The sequence below is a fragment of the Alligator sinensis genome, unplaced genomic scaffold (genome assembly GCF_000455745.1).
Source record: "Alligator sinensis unplaced genomic scaffold, ASM45574v1 scaffold880_2, whole genome shotgun sequence".
Lineage (NCBI taxonomy): Eukaryota > Metazoa > Chordata > Crocodylia > Alligatoridae > Alligator > Alligator sinensis.
The window spans coordinates 413,222-419,370 of NW_005842934.1; the positions used below are offsets into that span (position 1 = coordinate 413,222).

At 40.0% G+C, this 6,149-nt stretch overlaps 1 protein-coding gene across 1 annotated transcript in view; it reads right to left on the minus strand.

The window, feature by feature from the left end:
• Positions 1 to 5,241, minus strand: part of POGZ (pogo transposable element derived with ZNF domain) — a 41,995-nt gene extending 36,754 nt beyond the window's left edge. The window contains exon 1 of the mRNA XM_025192492.1: positions 5,224 to 5,241. The gene's annotated coding sequence lies outside the window, so the exon portion shown is untranslated. The remainder of the gene's footprint in view (positions 1 to 5,223) is intronic.
• Positions 5,242 to 6,149: the final 908 nt, after the last annotated feature.

Here is a 6,149-nt window from a genome sequence, read left to right on the forward strand (position 1 = left end):
CTGGGTCTAGATGACCCCAGCTAGATGCCTATCCAACCTCCTCTTGAAGACCCCCAGGGTAGGCGAGAGCACCACCTCCCTTGGGAGCCCGTTCCAGACCTTGGCCACTCGAACTGTGAAGAAGTTCTTCCTAATGTCCAATCTAAATCTGCTCTCTGCTAGCTTGTGGCCATTATTTCTTGTAACCCCCGGGGGCGCCTCGGTGAATAAATACTCACCAATTCCCTTCTGTGCCCCCATGATGAACTTATAGGCAGCCACAAGGTTGCCTCTCAACCTTCTCTTGCGGAGGCTGAAAAGGTCCAGTTTCTCTAGTCTTTCCTCGTAGGACTTGGTCTGCAGGCCCTTAACCATACGAGTGGCCCTTCTCTGGACTCTCTCCAGGTTATCCGCATCCCTCTTGAAGTGCGGCGCCCAGAATTGCACGCAGTACTCCAACTGCGGTCTGACCAGCGCCTGATAGAGGGGAACTATCACCTCCTTGGATCTATTCGTCATGCATCTGCTGATGCACAATAAAGTGCCATTGGCTTTTCTGATGGCTTTTTTCCAAGGCTATCCACATTCTGGGTATATCACTGGCTATCCCAGCCACTTCTACACCCATCTGTTTTGGTGTTTCTGCCCTAGTCTATCTAGTGCTCTCACATACACACAAAATGAGCAGTACCCCCAGATGCTGCCCAACCCTTGTATTTGTTATAAGCCATAAAATGCCAACAGATGCCCCAGTTACTGCCCAGACTTGCTGTTCCAGTTCTTATGCGGCGCCTTCCATTGTTCCAGTTACGAGTAGGTAAAAAAAACAACAACCCCAAAACAAAAACCACTTAATGGTTCCAAGATTCTTTGGGTAAATCTGGTATCTTTTATTAGACCAACTCAAATAGTTGGAAAAATTCTTCTTTGCAAGCTTTTGGGTATAAATACAACCTACAAGCTACACTCCTGACTTAATGGTTCCTTCACTTAGCCTGAATGGGAGGTGCTTAGCACACCCATCAGTCTCATGCTGAGCTACCAGCACCTCTCAGCCTAAAAGACTACTGATTCTTGTTAGCGAGACCATAGCTTGCCAGCACCATGTGTAACATTTTACAGACAAGAATAATCAGGTAGGCAGGGGGCCTGTGAGGCTGCTGGGAACTTGTGGGGGTAGAGAAGTAGTTGCTATAGAGTGACACTGGTTATATTAGCACCTCTCCCCTCTTCATTTTGTGCCCGCAACAGTTTCTCCTAGTAGCTTCTGTGCTCATTCCCTCCAAGCAATCCTACATCATTTTCCCTTTCTCCCAAAATCATTCCTTTCCCAACCCTTCTTCCAATAACGTGTGCCCTGCTCACCTCTCAAAGCACCTGCTGCTCCACTCTCTCCCTTAATAGCTCTTCATTTCAGCTCTGCCTCTATCTCCCCCTCATTTTTCTAGGAGGTACCACATGCCTGAGGACAGCCTGTGGATAACAGGCTGCCTGATCAGCAGGTGGCACAGCAGCCAATGACTACAGCCAACCTGCCTGGATGCCTGGTGAATTCATGACATTTATCCTGGGCCATGGGCAAGCATCCACAAGTGTCCCTGATGCCTACCGCACATACTACATCTTTTGTAAAATCATTCACATAAGGAAGAGCTTCAAGGATTATGTCTTTATCCATCACATCAGATCTATTTTTGATATTTTGAGCTGGAACACATGAACAAAAGTTACAGAACAATTCGTTGTTCTTCACTTTCGCTTTTGATCAGCAGTTTTCAAGCTCTGGGGACTTGAGGGAGGCTTCCATAACTTTTGTGAATTGAGTGACACCCAATTTCAAAAACTAACTTTTATATTATAGTGTTTATCTCCCGGCAGAGGGACCAAGCAGTGGGGGTGGGAGATTGGCCAGGCAGGGACAAGCCTCAGCCTGTGCTTATCTCCTCACACCTCATGGCACCTTTCAAAGAATCTGGAGGCACCCCAGGGTGCCACAGCACTGGCTGACAACCATGGCTTTAGACCAACATATCTATTTAAAATACCTGGAGATTTAGACTTCCACGTCCTGGGAGACAAGTTAAAAAAAAAAAAAAAAAAAAGCAGGATGAGGATTTAAAGTTAATCAACAAAATGGCTACTATTGTCTTTCTTCCCGGTGTGGAAAGCAAGCAGCAAGTGTGTTTATGTAGCTATTATCACCACCAATTTCTAAAGAAAATGATCAATTGGTCCTCCTACGTTATTCTAGAAGAGGAAAACAAATTTAAGGTACTATTTCAGCCAAGTTATTATAACTTAAAGTAACCAAACTCCCTCTCATGAATATCTTTTGAAGAAACGAATGCGTACATACATGCCTGCTAAGCAACTCTATTACGTGTCCACTGAATACTGCATACAAACGTTTGATTAAAAATAGCCCATTCAGTGAACAAAAATCCTAGTGACAAATGAGAAAACAAAACAAATGAATAGTTGATTAGTAAAAATAATAAGCTTAATTAGAAAATAAAATATCAGGAAAAAAATAAATCACTGTTTATCATTATGAGCTTGGCTAATTGTACAGTGTACATTACGCTAGTCTCCATTAAAATTACTTATACAAGTATTTTTCATAAAGCCAGGCAAAGAACTCTCACAAGTAATTATGGACATATAATTGTATTGTTAAATCGTATTTTTTCTATTTCTATTAACGTATCACTTGAAAAGTTATTTTCCTTTCCCCCCCCCCCCTAACATTCATCACCATAGCGCTGAGTATTTCAGAAACACTTTTAGGGTATTATATCTTCCCAACAGCGTCATTATGTTAAGGAAGCATATTATTACTCTCATTTTAAAATGTGGGCAACTGAGTCCCAAAGATATGAAGTGCCCAAGATCACACGGGCAATCAGCGACACAGACATAAACAGAACCAAGACCTTACAAACTTCCTCTTATGCAAAAACAAAAGAAATGTCTGGATGACAAAAGATTAAAAACAAACAAACAAACAAAAAACAAAACAAAAAAAACCAAACACATTCTGAGAAATAAAGCTCTCAAGTTTCAAACCCCCCCCACCCAAAAAACACAACCTCACCCAACCTTTAAGATCTGTTTTGTAAAGGAAAAGAAGAATCAATATGCCTAAAACACCCTTTTCTTTCTCCTTTGATATAAACTTTAACATTTGGACTTGTTAAAAAACACGAGGTAGATTCCCATTTCTAGTGAAACAGTGTCACAACCAATATCCACACATTTGTGATTTTCAAGATCCTCGCAGAAATATCTAGAACAAAAATTCCATGTAATGCTTCTTGGACAAAGCTGCTCTGAGCTGGTAAAAGAATGGTGACACTTAAAACAGTAACCATTTGTCTGGAGTCATATTACTCCACAGCAAATGAACAACAGGGCCTAGATACTATAGTGATGGTCCCTCTATAAATACTTAAGACAGAACAGTGAGCCAGATCTATAGACTAAAGAATGCATGGTATGTCTATCAGCTAAGGTTCAAACTATAGAGGAAATCTCGGCACACACTATTAAGAAAATATTATTCAACACCTCATAATTATTTAAAATACGCACAGACAAAATGCTAAGGAGACTGTCGTTACAAGCTTCTTTGACACTAACTTGCATTAAATGCACAGCATTTCATCAGCTCAGCTAAGAAAATGTCTTCTCTTCTTCAACGTAACAGCTTTGTTTTTCATAGCTTTGATCTTGCATATTTTTGTAAGTAAGAAGCCCTTGCTCAATAAAATGATTAATCTCAGTGATAAATATTCTACATTTAGCTTTTCAGCGCAGAGCTGGCAGATGCTTGCTTGCAAATATGGATGCCAAAAAAAAGTCACTAAATGTGCTAAATATACTGCAAGAAAGAAAACATTTTAGATGCAAGGCTTTTTTCCCCCTACTTTGGTTGAAAAGTAGAAAGTGACCTTTATAGTTAAAAAATGTATTATTTGTGCATAACTAGCGCTAATACAAAATATGGCCTCTTTGTTTTACTTGAACAACATATATCACATTCAAATTTACCACAAGAAAAAAAAAAATCATTTGGCCAATGATCATGAGGCTCTTGTATTAAAAAGTTACCATTTGTTACATGTTCTGCTAAAAGCAGCTACCATTATTGGTGGAGATCCAAGAATAAAGAATTTTAATTTACATCCAAGTAGACAGATTACCCTAAAGTGGAAAAAGGTTTTTTCTCCCTACCTCGTTACAAAAAGGCTACTTATCTCTTCCAATTTCAGCTGAAATTTGGCATCTAGTCTAGGCTCCAATCATATTTATCAAATAATCAATGAGCTGAACAATTACGTACATATGAAACATAGCCAGTATGGACTACCATTTTTCTTCGAGAAAATTTGACAAAAGCATAGGATAAGGAAAGGATAGGAGTCTTAGTCTTTGGTATAAAATTTTTAGTTATAACTTTAGCTTTCAAAAACATCCTTCAACTACAGACATCACAATTATTTAAAAGACTGTCAGATAAAAGGCTAAAGGAGACTGTAGTTACAAGCCCCCTTTTGATACTAACTTGCATTATGTGTTGAGGCAAACTTGCCTAATATTTATACCAGCTCAACAGTCAAGGGTCCTATGCCTATCTAAGGTAAATTTTAACCTGGTATAAGTCCATAAACTTCATTCAGTACTGATTTACTGGAGAGAATCCCAAATGTTTTCCATTATCAGAAGCACCTGTGGATAGCGGGGTTTTATATAACAGCTGCAGAATAAATAAGGCAGGTGTGTCTGAATCATGTGATCTCTAAAAGTCACGAGGTTATATATTACTTGATATTCCTTAACAAAAAAAATCAGTTATCACACACAGGTTACACGTACATAAATTTGCTTTTTTTTTTTTTTTTAAAAAGTTCACATAAGATATGATACCCTTGGTCTAAAAACTTTTAAAATTAATTTTATAATTAAAAATACAGATTGGTATATTTTGGGACACTGTTCACGGCCCACTTTTTGCTCAACAGTAGAATCATCTACCACACAATATCAGTCCAAAGAACAGAATATCAGATCATAAGAATTTCCTTGCTACTAAATAAATGATAAATAGATTTCCTTCTTACTATATGGGTGGTTTGAAAATAAAAAGAGAAAATTGTGTTTAAAGATTCAATATTTTGCAATTCTCTTATTTATCCCAAACATTCAAAAGTAGTTTACAAACACTAATTAATCCTCGGAACACACGTGAGATAAAGAAGAATCATCATTATCATTTTACAGATTAGAAAAACTCAGGCAAGAAGTAATGAACTGACTTGTTTAGTTTCAAATATAGCAGGTTTATAACAAAGTAGCATAGATCTTGGGCATCTGGACTAAGCCACTTGAGGAAATAACTTTAACCTGGGAAATCTGAATACAATCTAGCAAACCTAGGTTTGACATAAAAGAAAGGACTTACTTCACCCAAAACACTGTGACACTAATTTTAATTTGAACACACAAGACCCAATCCCAGATCCTTATATAAAACCTTAATTCAACAGACCCAATTCATCATTGTCCTGCTGTCTCCTTCAAGAGGGATGTAGATAACCTGGAGAGGGTCCAGAGAAGGGCCACTTGTATGGTTAAGGGCTTGCAGGCCAAGCCCTATGAGGAGAGACTGGGGCACCTGGACCTCTTCAGCCTCCGCAAGAGAAGGTTGAGAGGCAACCTTGTGGCTGCCTATAAGTTCATCACGGGGGCACAAAAGGGAATTGGTGAGGCTTTACTCACCAAGGCGCCCCTGGGGGTTACAAGAAATAATGGCCATAAGCTAGCAGAGAGCAGATTTAGACTAGACACTAGGAAGAACTTCTTCACAGTTAGAGTGGCCAAGGTCTGGAATGGGCTCCCAAGGGAGGTGGCGCTCTCCCCTACCCTGGGGGTCTTCAAGAGGAGGTTAGATAGGCATCTAGCTGGGGTCATCTAAACCCAGCCCTCTTTCCTGCCTGTGCAGGGGGTCGGACTCGATGATCTATTGAGGTCCCTTCCAACCCTAACATCTATGAATCCTTGATCCAGCTAAGGCAGTAGTGCCCAACTTTCCAGCACCAGGGGTGGAATGAATAGCATGGAGTCAGACTGGGCCAGATCCCCTATGGGGTTGATCTGCAGGTGCGATCCAG